We start from the raw sequence: 22,433 nt of genomic DNA, 5'->3' as shown, positions 1-22,433 counted from the left end.
GCTCACTGGAAGGACAGATCCTGAAGCTGAGGCTCCAATACTTTGGCCACCTCATGAGAAGAGAAGACTCCCTGGAAAAGACCCTGATGTTGGGAAAGATGGAGGGCACAAGGAGAAGGGGACGACAGAGGACGAGATGGTGGGACAGTGCTCTCGAAGCTACCAGCATGAGTTTGACCAAACTGCGGGAAGCAGTGGAAGACAGGAGTGCCTGGCATGCGGGTCCATGGGGTCACGAGTCGGACACGACTAAGCGGCTAAACAACAACAAGCTGGAACTGAAGTGGCCGAACAGAGGTAAGGCGCGGGTGGAGGGAAGACTTCACGCCTAACCAACGTAACCCCCCCACACTTTTGCTATCTGAAACTGTTCTTCATTACCACTTTCTACCTGACTGCGGTAGATTCCAGTCACATGGAGACAAGCTTGTATTCTCCTGCTCTGGCGGGTAGGACTGGAACCCATGGCTTCAAGTGACAGGAAAAGAGATTCCGACTAAACACCAGGAATAACTTTCTGACAGTAAGAGCTGTTCGACAGTGGAACGGTCTCCCTCGGGAGGTTGTGGACTCTCCTTCCTTGGCCGTTTTTAAGCAGAGTTTGGATGGCCATCTGTCATGATGCTTTAGCTGAGATTCCTGCATTGCAGAGGGTTGGACTAGATGGCCCTTGGGGTCCCTTCCAACTCTCCCGTTCTAGGATTCTAGGTTATTCCCTCCTCTGCTTATATACCATACATTTAAAGCACACTCCCCGCAGCAAATAAGCCTAGAACTGTAGTTTACCCCTCACAGAGCTACAGTTCCTAGGGAGTCCATGCAGGCGTAGATAAGGGCAGCGAGTCTATGGCTTAAGCCTTAAGACATGGGTAGCCAACTCAGCGCCCTGCTCGTGTCGTTGGACTTCAGCTCCCATCAGCCCCTGCCAACGTGGCCATTGGTCAGAGATTATGGGAGTTGTAGTCCAGAAATATCTGGAAAGCCTCATACTGGCTATTCCGGGCTCAGGACAATTTCTCACCAGAAGGTAGCAAGAGCCCTGTGAAAGTGCCCTGGGACTTGGAAGCAAACTCCGGGCAATACAAAAGGCCAAGGGTCTGTTCACACGTGCGTGTACACTTGAAGCTGTCATGGACCTTCTCTGAAAGGTATCGTGTATATGAGGTGAGATGAAGACCCTGCCACTGTTGATTTAAACACAAACCGATTTCTTGGGAGCGTATCCCCTACTGCTTTTAGTGGATCTAACTTACGAACCAGTATGCTCCAGGTGTAATATTTTTACCCACATTAATAACGTATAATCTTCCTTATACAAAGGCATGCTACTACTTTGCCAAAAAAAGGACACCCCCCCCAAAAAAAAAAACCACGTAGCCATTCTGCTGTCTGTTTGCGGGCCTCAACAAGCGTAATTATTTAAAGGAGAGGTTGTATTCGGCTGAGAGATGATGAGGGGCTAGCCTCGAAGCCGCTGTCACTGTTGCTATTACTCTTGTTTCTGTTTTCCTGCCCCACCCGGCACTAAAGGACCACAGATCCTTTTGCCTTAGGATGTACGAGATCATGGGCATCACTTTAAGAACTCTGCTGCATCTAAAATAGCCGTTTCCTCTGCCTCTACATTATCCATGGCAGAAGTGCTGGGTTTCCATTTAAGGCTAAAAAGTAGCCATCTCTCCTCCAGCGGGTTTTTGACCTTTCTCGCGTTGATTTCTCCTTTTCCCTTTCTTTTTGGAAGGGAGGGAAGGGTTGTGTGTTAAATCTTCTTTGCATCCTGACATCTGAATGCAGACAACCTTATGCCAAGCCAAACGCGTGCGTATATGTATACGTATATGTATATGTATATGTACACACACACACACAAGCAACAAGAACCAAAGAGGCCAACGGGAACAGTTCAAGATGCTCCATCCCATAAAGATCAGCTCTGAGACGGAAGTTCAAGGTCAAGTTGAAAGTCAAGGGTCTGTTGACTTCTGTTGCCTGGCCCGTCCTGTCTGCCGCCGCCAATTCAGCCGATCACTTCAGGATTCACTCTATGCCTCTCCAAGCCAGCAGGAACCAACGCCTCACTACCAAGACATCCATTTAGGCAGCCTGACCGTCTAAGTCCTTATTTATTTGGGAAAGGGCTGTGGATTTCAGGGAGGGCAAAGTTGTGTTATGAAAAAAATAACTAGGCTAAAGAGGAGCAAAACTGAGTAAATAAAATAGGCGTAAGCGCACAGACGTTGATTTCAGAAAAGCAAGCCTTGCCCTTTATTCTAATGTATAGAAAAGAAAAAGCAACAACACACATTCAGCCTCTGTGGAATTTTGCCCGCAGATTCTCTGCTCCTACGGGGCCTTCACTGATGACGAGGGTGCTAACTGTTGTTACTATTTTTTCCGGCAGTTTATCAGGACACAATGGAAGGAGAAACTCATCCAAGGCAAACTTTAAGAAAAGAACTCTTAACACAGTTGGAGCAGGGACTGTAAATGTTTGCACGAGGTCTCTGCTTGTTGAGAAATCAAACATTTACCGTCCAGCTTTGCTCTTGAGGCTGCAAGCGTATATTTCCTATTAAGTGGTCTCTCTGCTTGAAAGTCCTTTGGGCTTCGGTTCCAAAAGATCCGTTCCCGAAAGGGCCAAAACAGGTGCATGCCCAAAGTTGTCTTTCCGACTTTGAAATACTTCCCATTCAATCAGAAAAAAATGCATTTTTCTCTAGTTTCTTCTACATGAACAATTGAAAGAGTTATGGATTCAACCCCCTATAATTCTGCAAAGCGTCTCAGGCTGCAATCCTAAATATGCATACGTGGGAATGGGAGACACTCAAATAAAGTGTCCTAAACTGCTGCGTGGTTACAGGGTGCCAGGATATTTTTTACGGTGCTATTCAGTTTCCCAAAGAAAACTTCCACAGACACATTGCCTGCCTCGGAAATGTCCTGCTCCTCTAGCCTAGACAGAAGCAAGTAGCCTATCCGCATATTGCTCACAAACCAAGAGCAGATCCGCCTCAAATGCCAACATTATTACTGAAATAAGCGCAAGACATTCAGAAAGCGAAACGCAGGTATCCCTTTTAACCGCGTGTCGCCTGGTAGCGCATAGCCAAAACAAAAAACAGACATCCTTCTATCTCTGCAGACATTAAGCCCCACTGTCTTCTGTAGGACTTACTCCCCGGTAAACGTGTCCATAGGTTCGGGTACAAGTTAAACCAACGAGGAAGCTGGGAACTGCAACTTGAGAGATACTGCAGTCGAGTAAAAAATAAAATAAAACAAAAACCCTGTAGATGTTATCACAAAATGGCCAAATAAATATTAAAGAAAGTGGGGCTGCTTTTGCTGACAGCATAATAAGTTCGGCCAATAGCTCGGCTGATGCCCTGCTCTTATATTTGTCTTTTTAACTATAAAGTTATATTCGCTGTCTAATTATGTCTGGTGTTCGTGCCTCGAGGTGGGGGAAGAAGTTTGGCGAAGTTCTCGGTATACCTGAATAAAACTTATTTTCTCAACTTTTTTATTTTTGTTTTTGTTTAAGTCTAAGGTTGCCTTAGGCGTTTTCTTTTGCCTTTTACAGATTACCTTTCCTGTTACCTGGAGAAATTCCTTAAGATCTTTGTTTATCTTTTACGGACTGGTTACATTGCTTTTTTGCTGGGGGGACGCAGAGGCACTCATACGCCCAAACATTTTGTGGATCTGAGTTTGGCCTCATTGAGGGGCAATATTTCAATATGAGTAGGAAAATAAGAGTACCCCTAAACTTTTTTTTTTTAAGAAAAAAAAAGCACTGACTGGGTATAATGTAAAAACTCGGTATTCAGCGTCCTGTAGTTTTTTCAATTCATTCTCAGCCACCGCACTTCAAGGAACCTGTCATACTACCTAGCAAGAAAGCTCTTAGTTCGAATCCCAGTTACACCGAAGTAATACTAGGCTTTCGAAACCGATCCGCAAGCTAAACCACTTCTGACGAATTTACATATTTTAGCGACACCTTAATTAATAAGCTAAGACTTCCTCCTAATTGCACCGCTCTTTGGACGGTAGATTAATGGCGACGAAGCGTGCATTTCACAGTTGTTGTCAGGCTGTCTGGTTATTAATTTAATTAACTGGATCCAGATTTTATTGTGTGTAGGGCGGGAGGGAGGAGAAATAATTCTCCCCCTTAGCGTCGTCCTTCCACCTAAAACAGTAAATGAAGACGGCAGTCTGATCATTAGTTTAATTAATTTCCTGCTACAGCTATTACAATGCGCTTCCCCCCAAGTGGAGGACTATTAACGTTATTTTCAATAAAGTCTGTATTATTTCAACTCCACAATCCGGTGCTATGAGCATGTGCTCCTAAATCCCAAGTACCTGTGCTGCGCTCCGTAATGCAGCCGCGCAGCGCGATCCTAGGGACTCGCCACTCAACGCAAGGCCCCTAAGGTTTATGAGTATAGGATTGGTGTGTGTTACAGGACGAATTTATCTACTGAAACGTCATTTTGAAACGCACTATTTCCCCCCTCGAAATTCTGAAATAAAACCAGCATCTAGGGGGGCGGAAAACTTCCCTGTATGCGGGGGTGAGGGTGGATGGGATTGAGGGGGGCGTGTTGGAGGGGTCGGTGAAAAGGAAGAACCTCAGCCGAACCTCAGCCGACTAAACTGCTGCAAACAATGATTAAACGCTCACTTTTTCCCCTAAAAGGAGATATTAAGGACCGATTTGGCAGCTGATTTCTATTTCTTGGCGTGCTGCTGCTGTTCATGGAAGAGAATCCTTTTGGAAAACATAACATCGGCTCCGCAGTTTCTGCCACCCCCCCGAAATGCACCCCTGTTCAACAGCTATTTCGCGAATCAGCTTTTCCTACACGAAGAGACTGCAAGATTCCGGACAGCAAAACTGCTCTTCCTGAAACTTAATCAGGGCAGATAACCAACAGCTTGTGGAGGTTGCGCTTCTCGCTTTGCACCGTCTCGATACTGTGTCTTGTTTCCTTCTTAAATGTAAGAGACCTGGGAGCATTCGCACCACGAAAATAGCAGAACAATCCTACACAGATCTGCTCAGAGAGTAAATCCCATTGTTGTCAACGGGGCTTACTTCCCAGTAGGCATGTACAGGATCGCGTGGGTCGTTACACGTCTCCAAACCACTGCACCGCCCCCCCCCCCGTTGACTATTATTGTGAACAGGAGATCAACTACCACCCCAAACGCTCAACTACGATCTCAATGTTGGGCCGTCCCTTAGAAAAGGGCACGTGATGGTCGACTATCTCTTGCTGAAATCCGTGGGATTTGAAAGTGCTTCGCTTTGGCCGGATTGGATCATGCAATTGAATGCTGGTCCTTGCTGAGCCCAATCCTTCCAAGGACGAAAAAGGCACATTGCAGTCTTATTTTACCAATACTGACTGGACGGTAGTCTCCATTGAATGAAATGGGACTTGTTTTCGAGGAAGTGTAATCACAAGATTACTGAGTTAGGCTGCTATTCTAGACACATTTGCCTGGGTGTAAGTCCCATTTGAGCCCGTGGGACTTACTCCTGAGTAGACATGCATGGGATTGCTTTCCAATTACTATAAAGGGCAATCAATATTCCTCCCCGGCAGCACTTCCAGGATCCAAGAGAGGTTCACCTATTTATGGATGCAAACTTAAGCATAATTTCCTGGAAGAAGGTCCCAGCTGCTCCTTATAAATCAACGGGACTGACTTCCAACTAAACGCATTTAGGATTGGAGGAGAGTAGTAAAATTATTTTGACGGGTCAGACTCTAAATTCACCCCTGAAATAAACGGAACTGTTGACTCTACAGTTTGGGATTCGAATATACAGTACATGAATGCCTAGCATTTTTACTTTTTAGCGTGGAAACCATAAGGACTCCAAAAGCGCTTCAGGCATTACCGTATTTGCCGCCATGTAACAGATAATAACGAGCAGTTACAATACTACAACCCAGGGGATACTTGAAAAGGGAAGGAATAAACTCGTCCACTCGGAATTTCACTGAGTTAAAATGAAGTTTCTCCCAGGTAAAATGGGATTGAAGCCTTAATGTTTCTTCCTTGCACTTCGTTCTTTTATTGTTGTTATTATTTCGATTCTTGAAAGGTTGTCCGAATTATATTCCAAAATATAATTCGCCTGCAGTTCAGGCAGCATCTGAAAGCATCAAGCATTAAGGAATAATTATAATAATAATAATTCCTTATATAATTAAGAAGACATGACTATTTATTTTGGCCGGTTGTTTCAAGCAGAGCAGTGTTTCCAGTGTGTTTATACTCAGCCCACGTCTTCCTCACATCGCCTGGAAGTCTCATTTCTGAACAGATTCAGAATCTGCAACACTATTTATTTCTTGGGTGTGTGGCTGGATGAGAGAGGAAACAGTCAGGCACGCTTGTATTTCGACAGACATGTGGATGCATCCACTGTCTCGTCATTGGAAAGCTATTGTTGCTGACATCCGGTTAGCCCCCTGCCTTCTTGCAATAAAAGGAACGAATTTAGTTATCTAACGCTTAGGAGCAAAGGCCTTTTGCACAGCTCCCTGTACAAACCTTTAACAGAAAATTACCCTAAGAGAAACGCAAACCTGGAGATTAGAAATCTGCACGGGGATCTTTGCGTGCTTTGAAATAAAGAGTAAACACATTAAGGGCTGCAATCCCATACGCGTTTATTGGAAACTAAGCCCCACCGAACGCAATGGGACTTGTTTCTGAGTGGACTGGCATAAGATTGTGATGTGAGGCTGCAATCCAAGCACACTTACATGGGAGTAAATCATCATCATCATTGATTGATTGATTGATTGATTGATTGATTGAATTTATATACCGCCCTATACCCGAAGGTCTCAGGGCGGTTCGCACAGTATATAAAAAATAAATAAATGCAATAACCCAATAATACCCCCCCCCCTTTATAATGATGGTTTGTACAGAGAATATACATAATATATTTACACTCATGTCTACTTGTTTAAAGGATGGAGGGAAATCAAGATTGGGGAGTTAGTCTGGCCAACGATGCTACATTCTATATCACTTCTGTCATGCCATGGTACACACACGCAGATGGTTTGCTTTTTTGTATACAGTACTGTACTTTGTAAAATACCTAGCACTTCCCATTTCTCTTCACCACTCTTCCTACATCCTCTGGCTCTCTCTGTGTGTCAGTTTCACTGCTCGGCTCCATTGGCCCTCTCTACACAGATGCAGACACACAGTCATAAAGAAGAAACATTCTTCTTATGATACTACATAGCTGGAGAGTCTCCCTCTGCTGAGTTCGCCCCAAACAGCTCAAAAGGAGAATGTTATGTAATATGGTTATATAAGTCTCTGTTAAGTTTTTCAGGCTCTGTTACTGTATCTGAAACTTCTTATGGAAATGTAAGAATAAGCAGCCTTTTTAAAAAAAGGGAATTCTGATGTTTTGAAACAGCACAGAGGGCAGGCTGGAGCCTAAATGGCAATATTTTCAGTTTGGAATAATGGGGGTTGGGCGATTATTAACATTTATGCAAAATAAAAAGTCCAAAAGCGACCTGGCAAAGTAGAATACAACACATAAAATCACTTTAAAGCGAGAAATCTTTTTTAATACAACAAATAATGCAAAATTCATCACTTGCTCGGTCAGTAACATATTGCTAAGGACAAGTCCTACTGCCCCACTAAAAGATTAATCACCATATGGCTGGGTCAACAAAAAGGTCTTGGTCTGATACCTAAAGAACAACAAGGATAGAACCAGGCAGGAGTCTCTCCCTGGGGAGAACATTCCTCAGATAGTGGCCATCACTGAAAGGACCCATTCTTGTGGGGTCACCCTCTGCATCTCCCACCCAGGGGGTGGAGCACATGGAATGCAGGAAAAGTGAAGGTTCAACATGTCCAGCTTATCTTCTTAGAAGTTAAATCCCACTAAATTTAATAGGGATTGTATTAATAAGCTTTCTTAGGGGAGTCTCATCTTAAAAGCAAAGCTTTGGTTCAATAGAAGTGCTCTCAATTAATTATAGACCATAGCTGAACTAGCATATCCATTTTAATATAGGAGGCAAAAAATGCAGGGAGAGAGAAGAGGAGGTTAGAAAAATATAATAGATTTCAACATTCAGACGATAACACAGCAGAGTCCTGTAACCTTCCTTACCTGATCACCTAGACCAGGGGTCTGCAACCTTTAAGACAAAAAGAGCCACTTGGACCCGTTTCTGAAGAAAAAAAAACCTGGGAGCCGCAAAACCATTGCGACATTTAAAACAAATATATCTCTGGAGCCGCGATCTGACAGCAGGCGGGAAGGTGACGTCGGGACGGTGCGTGACTAACGCATGCACCGCCCCCATGCAACGTCACAGCCAGTACAGGCCCGCCACAGTGGGGAGTGCCGGGGCGCACAATGCGCCTCCTCCCCTCGCTAGTATCCGCCCCGGAGCCACAGCAAAGGTGTAAAAGAGCCACATGTGGCTCCGGAGCCGCGGGTTGCAGACCCCTGACCTAGACCAACGTAGAGTCCTCCAGGTGTTGTTGCACTACAACTCTTATAACCCCAGACAATTGGTCACATTGTCTGGGAATGATGGGAGTTGTGGTCCAACAAAATTTGGAGGTCCACGGGTTCCACATTCCCACCACAAAATACATAATAAAACAAAAGCAAACTAACGACCCCCACATCCGCAAACACAGTTAAAAGACCATAGAATGTTAATCAGCCCAAGTCCTAGTTATACAGAAACATTTTTGCATTTACATATAAAGATATGTAAATAAGGCACCAGGTGAATCTCCCTGGAGAGAGTATTCCACAAATGGAGACCAGCTGCAGAAATGGCCCATTCTGGAGTTGCCACCATCTGGACCTCTCGCAGAGGAGGCACACAAAGAAGGGCCTCTGATTATTAACACAGGGTCCGGATTGGTTCATCTGGGGAGAGGCTGTCCTTGGGGAATAGTGGTCCTGAGCCATTTAAGGCTTTGTAGATCAAAACCAGCACTTTGAATTGGGCCCAGAAACTAAATGGCAGCCCTGTCCAGATAGGGGAGGTCTCACAGCACCCAGACAGTTGTTGTCTCACAGTATAGGAATATTGTCTGGGAATTACTGGTCTTAGAATATGTGTTGATGAGTGTGATGAACTCCATATGTTGAACAGAGCGACAGTCCCCAAAGTCTTTGTGACCAGACCGCTCCTCTAGTACTCTGCAGCAGAAAACCTTTCCTATGTTCCCCAATGCACCTTCTGATGATAATCCTTAAACACACACACACATACACACAGCTGATGCCTATGGAAAGGTCACAAGCAGGACATGAGCATAATACACTTGCGTGTGGGATGTATTATGCTAGAACAGTCAAGTACAACATTTTCCTGTTGCCTAGAATGGACACACAGTGGAATGTGGCTCCAGATCAGGTATGACAGGAAGTCCTCCCTGTCTGGAGCCACAATCCCACACACTCCTTCTCAGGCAATACAACATACATTTATATACATAAATTTTATTCAACCACCAAGCTTGACACAAAGGTTCTGGAAGCTCTCCTTTGTTAGGATGTCTGCAGTCATCTCATTGGTATGGCAATAAAACAGTTCCACAAGTCCCTTTTGGATGGTCTCATGCACATAGTGGTACTTCACCTCGATGTGCTTTATCCTTATGTGGAATTTCTCACTCTGGGACAGCTTTAGGCAACTCTGGTTGTTCTCCATCACACTAACAGGCCCCTTTCTCACCAACCCAAAGTCCTTGGTTTGTTGATTGAGCCAGGCCATCTCTCTGCACGCTTCTGTGGCTGCAATGCATTCAGACTCTGCGGAATATAAAGCTATATACTGTAATTCTGTTTATAACTGCCCCATGAAAGGGGACCATTTCCAAACATAAATACATATCCACCTGCGGATTTATAATCAGTCGTACATCCAGCCCAACCTGCATCAGAAAAACCAATCATTTTAGGATTACTAACAGCTGGTAATCTTAATTTACAGTTTATTGTACCCTGTAAGTACCAAACCACCCTTTTCACACCCGCCCAGTCATATTCAATGGGAGCATTTACTTTTCTGCTTAGAATTCCCACTGCACTGACTGGCTATGTCAGGTCTACATGTAGTAACAAGATACAAAAGCTTTCCAATCTCTGACCTGTACTCATTGTTGTCTGGCAATGGCTTTGAATCATCTTGATTCTTTAAAAAGTCAGTTGTCATTGGTGTGGCAACTAGGTGCACTTCTTACATCTGTATGCTGTCGATCAGTTCAGAAATCTTTTGCTTTTGGCTAAGAATAAATGAACCGTCTTCTTCTCTTTCCACTTGAATTCCAAGATAGCACTGGATCTTTCCCAGTTCCTTGACTTCTATATATTTGCTTAAATATTTCACAACCTGTGTGTAGTCTCTCTTATTTACTGTGGCAACGGCCTTGCTTGTACCCAAGGAAGGATATTAATAAACAGTCTATCCTCTCTTGCCTCCCTGAACATTCCCACACTTCTTCCCAGGAGGTAGGTCAGTAAGGGTCCACATTTTGTTTTGATGCAGTGCATCCATTTTCCTTCTTTTCCTTAGTTGCTTAAAAGGAAAGGGTTTCTGTGACTTTGGAGCTCTGCAATTCTTCGCAATGTGGCTTTCCTGGTCACAGTTTAAACATACAACTTTCTTAGATGTGGCATTGGCCTTCACATGATGTCTAGACACATAGTTGGAGTCATTTACCCTTGCCCTCCTAATTGGAGACTCATCTTTTCCTTCACATTCATCTTTTAAACATGAAATTAATTATTTAAATGTTGTTTATTTAGCATCCATCAGAGTTGCAAAAGTATCAAACTTGGGTCCTAGTGACCCTAGGAAATAGCAAATTATCTGCTCTTCAACCAAAGGATACTGTGTCAATTCAAGTTTCTGAATGGTTCCTGTAAACTCATTCACATGTTTCAGAAACTCTGTCTTTGAATCTAATTTTAATTTGAGAATGCTTCACATCAACTTTCTGTGAGACCCTTTGCTGCTACTTCCATACATGATTTCCAGATTTTTAAGGATCTTGGTGGCATTCATCTAATGTATTAACCCGTGCCATTTGCACATCTGTAATTGCACTTAAAATGGTAGCTCCAGCTTGGTCATTCTGATCTTCCCATAGTTTAATTGCTGCAATGGAATCTTCATCTTCGCCAGTAGGCTTTTGATTAGTACAGTGGTACCTCGGGTGAGACGCGGGTGGCGCTGTGGGTAAAACCTCAGCGCCTAGGACTTGCCAATCGCATGGTCAGCGGTTCGAATCCCCACAGTGGGGTGAGCTCCCATCGTTCGGTACCAGCTCCTGCCCACCTAGCAGTTTGAAAGCACCCTTAAAGTGCAAGTAGATGAATAGGTAAAGGTAAAGGTACCCCTGCCCGTTCGGGCCAGTCTTGCCAGACTCTAGGGTTGTGCGCCCATCTCACTTAAGAGGCCGGGGGCCAGCGCTGTCCGCAGACACTTCCGGGTCACGTGGCCAGCATGACAAGCTGCATCTGGCGAGCCAGCGCAGCACACGGAACGCCGTTTACCTTCCCGCTGGTAAGCGGTCCCTATTTATCTACTTGCACCCGAAGGTGCTTTCGAACTGCTAGGTTGGCAGGCGCTGGGACCGAACGACAGGAGCGCACCCCACCACGGGGATTCGAACCGCCGACCTTTCGATCGGCAAGTCCTAGGCGCTGAGGCTTTAACCCACAGCGCCACCCGCGTCCCAGTAGATGAATAGGTACCGCTTTATAGCCTAAACTTACTAAACTAAGTTTAGGAAGCCTAAACTTACTAAACTAAACATACAAATATGGTGAAAGGTCCATATAGTAAAAGCTATGGTTTTCCCAGTAGTGATGTAGGGAAGTGAGAGCTGGACCATAAAGAAGGCTGATCGCTGAAGAATTGATGCTTTTGTATTATGGTGCTGGAGGAGACTCTTGAGAGTCCCATGGACTGCAAGAAGATCAAACCTATCCATTCTTAAGGGAATCAGCCCTGAGTGCTCACTGGAAGGACAGATCCTGAAGCTGAGGCTCCAATACTTTGGCCACCTCATGAGAAGAGAAGACTCCCTGGAAAAGACCCTGATGTTGGGAAAGATGGAGGGCACAAGGAGAAGGGGATGACAGAGGATGAGATGGTTGGATAGTGTTCTCGAAGCTACCAGCATGAGTTTGACCAAACTGTGGGAGGCAGTGGAAGACAGGAGTGCCTGGCGTGCTCTGGTCCATGGGGTCACGAAGAGTCGGACACAACTAAACGACTAAACAACAACAAGAGGACAACCACAAGATAATCAATTCATTTTTTTAAATAGTTTTTTTTTTTTTTTGTAATATGCTACAACAAGGTACAGCACTATTTGAAGCTACATAACTGACCAAACCAATAGCACAGCATGCTGAACACGAGATTGTGGAAAGAGAAGAATTTGTTTCATCAATAGGTGTATGCCAGGGAAGTATCTGAATATTGGTATAAAATGAGGATAATAAGGACTAGCGATAGAAAACGTAGCTGTTACTGTTCTATTGTCCTCGGTTCTCAGTTTGTCTACATAGATTATAGATTGCTGCAATTCAGGATTATTAAGTGCAATTCAATCGTTACTGGTAAAAGAAAATGGAAAGAAAGAAAGCATTTGACATGCTGCAGGTTAGCAGAAGACGCCATGGGCCCATTAGACTGACACAAGCTCAATCCATACAGGAAAAAGCACATATTACCATGACATTTGCTTGGGGGAGAATTGCTGCTTCCCAGCAACTGCAGTTAGCAGTCCTGGTGCTGGGAAAGCATGATTTACTGACAGCGGGAGCATTTGGTGAAGTGACATCATCTAAGCAGATTCCTGATGGCTCTACAGGCCACCAGGGGAAAAGTCCATGTCCATAAAGGCCTTCTTCATCCATTCCTAATTATCTACCAATCCAGCTCAGACATTATCTGCAGTAGGATGAGGGTAAGATTAATCAGCGCTGAAATCATACAGTATTAAAATATGAACTATGTTCCCACTTTAATAAGATCTAGGTTCCCAAAGGAGAAAAAGCAACAGCAGTAGCTGTTTGTACGCAACTGACAAACTGCCAACTGATTTGAAATGGGCAACCTCTTCAGCCGAGCCAAGTCTTCCGAATTTGAATATTGATTTCTTGTGCTGTGTTTTGCCCTCAGACTTCACACACCAAGCAATATCTTCTTCAGGTAGGGCATAGGACTCTCCTACTAGAAAAGGTGATAATAATAATAATAATAATAATAATAATAATAATAATAATAATAATAGTTTACACACATCTTTGGAGGGAACTGACAGGAAATCTCTAGCCAGACTTTTTACAGAGTCCTGAATGCAGTCTAGAGGGTTTGATGGCTTTCAGAGCTAGTAATTAAAGTACCATATAAATGTGGTGGTTTTTCCTTCAAGATGTTTTTCCACTCTGTGGGTTTCATTTTGCTGTGGAATAAACAGCGCCGGGAGGGATGCATTCATGGATTCACACATTCCAGCCACCAAAAGGTTTAATTTCAACTTTAAGAGTCTTCTGTAGATTGTAGCTTTTGTCGTCACAAATGGGAAGCTCAGTAAGAATATATTTATCCCAAGCATGCTCATCCTAGCCTTGTGTCTGATGTAAAGTACTGGAATTTCTAATAAAATTAGGATGTGATTCTTCTTTTTTTGAGTTAGTTAATGATAGTAGAAACTGGAGATTGTCAGCCAGCCCCCAGCATGTCAGGGTAGATGCAGGGGCACTTCAAAACCAGTCATCTCATCCCCTATAAAATAGGTTTCTTTCTTACTAACATTAACGAAAAAGCTGAATTTCCCCTTGTAAATTGCAATGGGTGAAGGAAAATGGCATGGCAGATAAACAGATCCTGTGGGCCTTATTCAACGAGGGCCTTATTCAACAAGTCACTAACTATTTTTTTTAAATAATATTTTAATTTTTTTTTATTCAATTTTGAAAACTTAAAAACACATTAACTTCAAATTCAATATATGTTTCTCTTGCAAAATAAACAAGGTGACTTCCTACCCTTACCTCTGTGGTGATTTTATTCCCACCCATAATCTGCTGAATTATATGTCAAACTATATCTAATACACATTTCCTCTGTTACATTTATTGTCACTCATAATTGAAATCCTGCCCGCAAATTCATTTGACTACAGTTCTTTCTCAAATATTAAAAAAGAAGAATTTTCCATTCTTCAATAAAAAGTTCGGCACTTTGGTCTCTCACTCTTGCTGTCAACTTCCCCAGTTCCAATCAGTCTGGCTAACCTGATCCAAACACACACACACACACACACACACACCACACACAAAAGCAATTCTCACTACAACCAACCAAAGACAACCAACCACACTCTAGAGCACCCCCAACCTCTTTCACCACCAAGGAAATACAACAAGTGGATAGTAACAGAACCCACACAAGTGACACTAACACAAAACCCCACACATACACTAAGTAGAAGAATAGAAGCAATGTCACCCAACCCCACCCCACTCACCATTCCTCCTCCCCCTCTTCCACCCTCTTTTCTTCCTAACCTAACAATGTATTCAACACTAATGTCTCACAACAAATAAAACTGATCTGTAGAAAACACAACTTGGAAAAAGAGACAAGGCATGTATATTTGTAAACTAATAAATATTTAATAAAAATATATATATTAAAAAACAACAACTTTCCCAGTTCCTCATAGTTCATTAGTTTTGCAGTCCATTCCTCTTCGGTTGGGACTTTTTCTTCCTTCCAATTTTGCACTTATAGGATTCTGGCAGCTGTTGTTGCATACATAAATAGTTCAATCATCTTCTTTGGGACATTTGTCCCCAATATCCCTAGAAGAAAAGCCTCAGGGGGGATTACCAATTATAACATCTTCATTTCATTATATATCATTTCCCAAAACCCCTTGGCTTTTTCACACGTCCATCACATCTGAAAGAAATGACCCTTCAGTATGCTTGCATTACCAACATTTACTTGACACAGTCTTATACATCATAGCCAGTTTATTTGGCGTCAAATACCATCTGTATATCATTCATAGAGTTTCTTGGCAACTTAGTACCCTAGGAAGGTTCTTTGGGCATATTGGGCAGGCTTTGGTTGATATTTGACTGGTGGCAGGCATGATACGTTGCAACCTTTTAAATCAGGAGTAGACAACCGAAGGTGATGCCTTCTCAATCTGGCCAGCGGACAGTCTGGGAATCAGCGTGTTTTTATATGAGTAGGATGTGTGCTTTTACTTAAAATGCATCTCTGGGTTATTTGTGGGGCCTGCCTGGTATTTTTACATGAGTAGGATGTGTGCTTTTATTCAAAATGCATCTCTGGGTTATTTGTGGGGCATAGGAATTCGTTCTTTCACCCCTACAAAATATAGTCCAGCCCACCACATGGTCTGAGGGACAGTGGGCCAGCCCACGGCTGAAAAAGGTTGCTGACCTCTGTTTTAAATCATTGGCACTTACACTGCTGATTCCTCTGCGTCTTCTCTCGCAAAGTGATATGAGTCCCAGTGGCACCTGGTGCTTATTGGGGCTGGTAGGAAAACAATGATAGGTGGAACCAGAGACAATGACAGGGAGAGCCATTTAATTCTATTTCTGTCCTATCTGCCTTCCTGCTGCATTCTAGAAGGACAAAACTGAGACTGAAAAGGAGGAAGCTGGCAACTAGGGCCAGCCCCCTGGGTTGGCTGTAAGTCAGACAGACTGGTAGACAGACATTCCACCTGAATGGAGCTGCTGGATGTGGTGTAGTGGTTAGGAGCAGTGGACTCGTAATCTGGTGAACCGGGTCCACTTCCCCGCTCTTCCACATGCAGCTGCTGGGTGACCTTGGGCCAGTCACACTTCCCTGAAATCTCTCAGCCCCACTCACCTCACAGAGTGTTTGTTGTGGGGGAGGAAGGGAAAGGAGATTGTTAGCCGCTTTGAGACTCCTTAGGGTAGTGATAAAGCGGGATATCAAAGCCAAACTCTCCTCCTCCTCCTCCTCCTCCTCCTCCTCCTCCTTCTTCTTCCATCCCTAGTCCCTGTCTCCTAGCCAGGGTGGCATCTTACCTGCATCACCCAGACACACATCCTGCTCTCTCTAATTGCCTGTGTTGCTGAGCTGAGGCCCACCAATCAAGGAGCAATCACACGCATTTGGGAAAAATAAATATTTGCACACAATGCTTTGGTGGATGGTTTTCTTAAAAGCCTGTCTGTGCTTTCTATTGCTAAGTTACCCGAGGAATGATTGATTGAGTCAGTTTGCAATGTGGATTCATGTTCTCCTCCCTATTTGCACTTATACTGGACACAAGAAGGGGGAAGGGCTCAAATAAGGTGCTTCCGATGTGCGTTGATGTTCAAACAAGCCCATAGATCCGGGCTGCGGAACCTGTGGCCTTCCTTATGTGGCTGGACTAGGGATCATCAGCCCTCACCATTGGCTGTGTTAAGTGGGACTGATGGGAGTTGGAGTCCAGCAACATCTGGAGGACCACAGGTTTCCTTAGCTCTATCATAGATGAAAAAAACTACCTTTATTTAGCTTTGAGTGAACTCCTTCCATGGATGATGATGATGATGATTTACTGTATTTTTTGCTCTATAAGACGCACAAGACCATATGATGCACCTAGTTTTTGGAGGAGGAAAACAAGAAAAAAAATATTCTGAATCCCAGAAGCCAGAACAGCAAGAGGGATCTGGCTTCTGGGATAGCCTCTTGCTGTTCTGGCTTATGGGATAACCATGTGCAGCCTCTCCTGGGCAGTGGGATGAAGGCCCCCCTCCCGGAAGAGGCTGCACGCGGCTAAGCCAGAAGCCAGGACAGCAAGCGGGATCACAGCGATCCCGCTTGCTGCCCTGGTTTCTGGCTTAGCTGTGCGCAGCCTCTCCCGGGCAGCCCGATGAAGGCTCCCCCAAGAGCCACGCCTTTAAAGAGTGCGTATGTGGCTCTTGGGGGCAGGGGCTTTTCCCCTAGGAGGGAGAAGGGCAGCCATTTTCCCTCCTCGGGGAAAAACCCCAAGAGCACGCTCTACGCGGCTCTTTAAATGGAGCACTGAGCAAAGCCTCCCGCCTGCATTCGCTCCATAAGACACACACACACATTTCCCCTTACTTTATGGAGGGGGAAAGTGTGTCTTATATAGAGCGATAAATACGGCATTCAATTTGTATACCACTCTTCATCCAAAGATCCCAGAGTGGTTCACAACAGAAAAATACAAAATAAGAATATGAAATACATAACAAAAACAAACACAAACAGTTACTGAACTCCCCTCCCACAAACACATTTATAAAGCCATAGGTTGTTAATCAGCCAAATGCCTGGTTGAAGAGAAACGTTTTCGCCTGGCACCTAAATATATGTAATGAAGGCACCAGGCGAATGCCTCTGGGGAGAGCATTCCACAAACGGGGAGCCATGTGCTGATGTGCTACCTTTCTAGAATCATAGAATCACAGAGTTGGAAGAGACCACAAGGGCCATCGAGTCCAACCCCCTGCCAAGCAGGAAACACCATCAGAGCACTCCTGACATATGGTTGTCAAGCCTCTGCTTAAAGACCTCCAAAGAAGGAGACTCCACCACACTCCTTGGCAGCAAATTCCACTGTCGAACAGCTCTTACTGTCAGGAAGTTCTTCCTAATGTTTAGGTGGAATCTTCTTTCTTGTGGAATCTTCTTTCTATGGGGTGGGTGCTTTTGTTGTGAGAGAACATTCGCTTGTGTGCTTTTTCCCTCCTGCGCACTGAAGTGGAACAGTCTTAGAGTGATGGTACCACAAACCCCTCCCTGAACTGAAAATCTGGTGTTAGTATTTCCTATGACAAGGGCAAAACTAGGCTTTATTTCACCTGAGTAAAAGACCCAGTTTCACCCGGGTCAAAGACTCCCCCCCCCCCGGCATTTGTTTACACACACACAGGTTGGGAACCTCAATGGTACCCCTTGGAGGCAAAAAACCCAGCTAGCCCCCTCGCCCCCAGCTATGGCTCTGCCTGTGAACATAACCTGAATATTTGGGGGGGGGGGGGGAAACCTCCTGAGTAGCTTACAGCACAATTGCCATACACCTGCTCTGAATTATGTTGCATGAGTTCAGTGAGGCTTAGTACCAGGTATTGCCTATAGGATTCTAGCTTAAGAGTAGGATCTACCCACAACCCTCTCCTTCCCCCTCTCCCCCCTCTTTCCCCCTAATGTCTAGGACAATAGTGTCTCATACCAAATGTAAATGAACTGTGAAAAAGACTCTATGACTTCAAATTGGAGGTCCTATTAGCCAGGCAGTGTCTGATTCACAAACTCAGATTATCCACATCTAGGTGGCCTTAGATAAGCCACTCTTCTGTCAGCCCTGACACAGATCTAATATGTTGTTGTTGTTGTTTAGTCATTTAGTCGTGTCCGACTCTTCGTGACCCCATGGGCCAGAGCACGCCAGGCACTCCTGTCTTCCACTGCCTCCCGCAGTTTGGTCAAACTCATATTCGTAGCTTCGAGAACACTGTCCAACCATCTCGTCCTCTGTCGTCCCCTTTTCCTTGAGCCCTCCATCTTTCCCAACATCAGGTTCTTTTCCAGGGAGTCTTCTCTTCTCATGAGGTGGCCAAAGTATTGGAGCCTCAGCTTCAGGATCTGTCCTTCCAGTGAGCACTCAGGGCTGATTTCCTTAAGAATGGAGAGGTTTGATCTTCTTGCAGTCCATGGGACTCTCAAGAGTCTCCTCCAACACCATAATTCAAAAGCATCAATTTATAGTGATCACAATACTAACTTAGCATACATGGTCTTGGTAAGGATAGAACTGAGATGAAACACGTTGGACGCTTGTTAGTGCTATATAAATATTCACGTTTCTTATCATTAATATTATTATTAATGATTTCTGCACACACTTAAGTGGGTAAGCAAAATAATCTCTCCCTCATAACTCCCTTATCATTTTATTACATTTATATCCCATATCTCCTGCTGAGAGCTCAAGGTGGCCCATATACTCATCCCTTCCTAAATTTTATCGGTGAAGCATAAGCCTCTTAATGCCAGGGTCATGGGTTCAAGTTCCACGTTAGACAAAAAGATTCCTGCATTGCAGACGGTTGGATTAGATGGCCCATGGGGTCCCTTCCAACTCTATGATTCTGTGACCCTGTGAGGTACATTAGGCTGAGAGATAGTGACCAGTCTAAAGTAGGCTTCATGCTCAAGTATGGAACTGAACCTGGTTCACAACACCTGAACCTAACTTGGCCCCCACTCCCTCAGAGGCGACCTCACCATCAACTGGGGCATCTGCCTCAAGTGTCAGATCCTGGCCACCATTGGGCCAACTGAGTAGGATTTACCTGAATGGACACAATCCACCGGAATTTTTTCCCTATGTAACCATCAGTGAAACGACTAGAGCACTATGTTTCAGTGTTAAGGAAAAAGATCCACTGGTTTTATGGGTTATCCATCATGTTTACTGGTGAGGAGCTGGGAATGCTGTTTGAATTTTCCACCTTGGAAACCAAACAGTATGAGTCAGACCCTGGTCCGACCCAGACTTTCCCCCCTGTTGTACAGAACTTGGAAAGTACTGGCACCTTGGAAAGTTTTGAAAGAGAACTTTAATTCTAAACACTTGTTGCCTTTTGAATACCACCTCCATAATTCTTAGCTTTGGAAATATCACTGTCTTCTAAAAACACCACCACCAGGCTGATATAAATTTTGGAAGGAATACACACACAAAAATTGGATTTGCTATTTAAAGAGAGGTTTTGTGGAATGCATTTGGAGATATTCTCTTTCAAGTTGCCTTTGGTATGTGCAGTAACAGATAATTTATTCACAAAGACAGCCACGGGATTCTATGGCTGCCTTTTTAAAACCAAGCTCAAAGGTGTCAGATTTGTCACATTTATTTTGCTGAATTTGGAGCCAAAAAGAAACCTCAAATATTGGGCCAAGAGGAGGAAGCCATAAGGGTATTTTGAAGGCACAGTTCTTAAACAGAAGAGCTAAAGGGGGGGGGGGGAATGGGGTGCCTATTCTGCAACACCCATAAGCACATTTCACTGATTTTGATGAAAGGCACACCTAAGCAACTCAGCTGAGGGTGGTACCGCTAGTATATTAAACAAAGAAGCAAACAAGTCTCAAAACACATACACACACAATTGATATCAATTAAATTGACTTCTAAGCAACTCAGTTTTGGATTGCCTCTTTAGCAAGCTAAAATTGAAAATAAAACAAACTGTTCTTGGCTAAGTCAGGCTGTAAGGCTGCATTTTCAGCCATCCATCTTCATCCTCAAGCGCTTACTGTAGCACGAAGTCTCGTGTTCGGTGCGTTTTACTTCTGAGTAAACATACTTAAGCTTATTCTACAGCGTTACCGAAACTTTGGGGGTTTAATGTTAAAAAACAGCAATTTTACAGTGCACTCCTTACGCAAAAGTAAGTGTCACTGAGCCCAAGAAAGTTTACTCCAGGCAAATGGGTATAGGGTGGCAAGTTTGGTGTTCTGCAACATGTTAGAGCATTAGTGGTGGATTTATAGCAGGCACCGGACTGCTTTTTCTTGGAGAAGCAGATAAAAACAAACTAGCAAGCAAGCAAAGATACAATTTCTCTTGAAAACAGCAAGGTAGAAAACAAGTTCTCCCTCTCACGTCCTGTTAGATTGTGCCCAAAATAAAATAACTGGGAGCGTCGAAACGGCAGGTGTAATAAAACCAAACCTTCCTCCTTTTCAAAAACAATCTGAAGCATGCCTCCTTAAAGGTTAAGTTCCACTGAGTTCTAGTTCTATAATGTTTACTCCCAGGAAAGTGGGTATACGACCCTGGCAGTCTTTCTTTCCTTCTCACCTGGTCTCAATACGCTGTTTGTCTAGCAACTTCTCTCCCACATATTTTCGGAAGGCAATTTGGTGGCGCGTGGATTCTTCTGCGGCGCTTTTCCTTTGCCCTCCGGAGCCTTAGAAATTAAAGCGCCAGGTAGAAGCAACTGCAAAGCGCCAGATCTAATGAACGCTTCCTACAATCTATCTTTGAGAAGGAAAGGAGCGAGCAGAAGAGGTGTTTGGTTAGTTTTTTCGAGTTACAGCTAGAGTGGATAAATTATCAGATGAGAATGATGCCTTATTTCAGAACGATAGTAATGTATCACACATTCTTCTTCTTCTTCTTCTTCTTCTTCTTCTTCTTCTTCTTCTTCTTCTTCTTCTTCTTCTTCCCTATTTTGATTTATTTCATTTAGTCAAATTATACACCTCTTAATGCAATAAAAAGGTCTACGCGATTTAAAAGAATATCAGCAGGGTTATTTGAGGTGGGGTGGAATGGGGGAGACTAAGGCCGAGTCAGTGCCACAGTTCAATTATAAGCCATCGCCTGGAACTGAATAATGTAAAAAAAATAAATTACTGAGCCAGGACATTTCTTTAATGGACTTTCTTGAGAAGCGCTCTCTCTTTCTCACCCTCTCTGGCACCGCACGCACATATACATATTAGGGTACAGTGAGGAAAAGAGGGTGAGATCAGTTCCCTTTAGGTTTGATGCCTCCCAACCTTTCCTCCCAAGCCTCAAAATCCCACCACTCCTTGATTTTCTTGAGGACTAGGCGCACTAGTGCCACGCTGCTCTCATTGTCACACGATTCCTCCTCCCAGACCCACAAGGGGCACGATCTGAAATCCTACTGGTGTCATTGGGAAGGTTTAATAAGCGCTTATTTAAGTCTACAATCCTTTCTTGTAAAGGCCAGTTTCTTGCAGATGCCTATTTGGAAATCTGTTGGGCTTATACCGACTTAGATGCTTGACTTAAATTGGATTTATTGATAGCTCCTGCATCCTTACTGTGACTTGATGCGTGTGTGTTTTGCATTGTCATCATTATCATTCCTACAGTTATTGAATTCTATTTTTCTTTCCTTGTTATTTTGTATGTGCTTTCCTGTTAAACTTGCATATATATATATATATATATATATATATATATATATGCCTCCATCGAATTTGGTGAGATTTCCCGTGTGTGTTGGATCTGGCTGCCTATCACTTCCCCTTGAACTAATTCCTCTTACAATTGCTTAACTTTGTCTAAACAGCGACCAGAGATCATTGTCCACTTCTCCTAAAACGAATGTCCACTTTTCTGCTGTTATTGATTGTGCTGCAGGCTGGCCTTCGGCGCGTATTAGTTTGCCATGACTTGATTTGCATCGGCCAAGGTGGGGCGGCTCACGTTAACCTGAACGAGAACAATTCTCCTCAAGTGTTGAGGTCTACTATAGCGCAAATGGGTCAAGTGCTAGGCTTGGGCACCCGACT

The sequence above is a fragment of the Podarcis tiliguerta genome (genome assembly GCF_965153285.1).
Source record: "Podarcis tiliguerta genome assembly, chromosome: 13".
Lineage (NCBI taxonomy): Eukaryota > Metazoa > Chordata > Lepidosauria > Squamata > Lacertidae > Podarcis > Podarcis tiliguerta.
Note: the sequence above shows the minus strand (reverse complement) of the source record.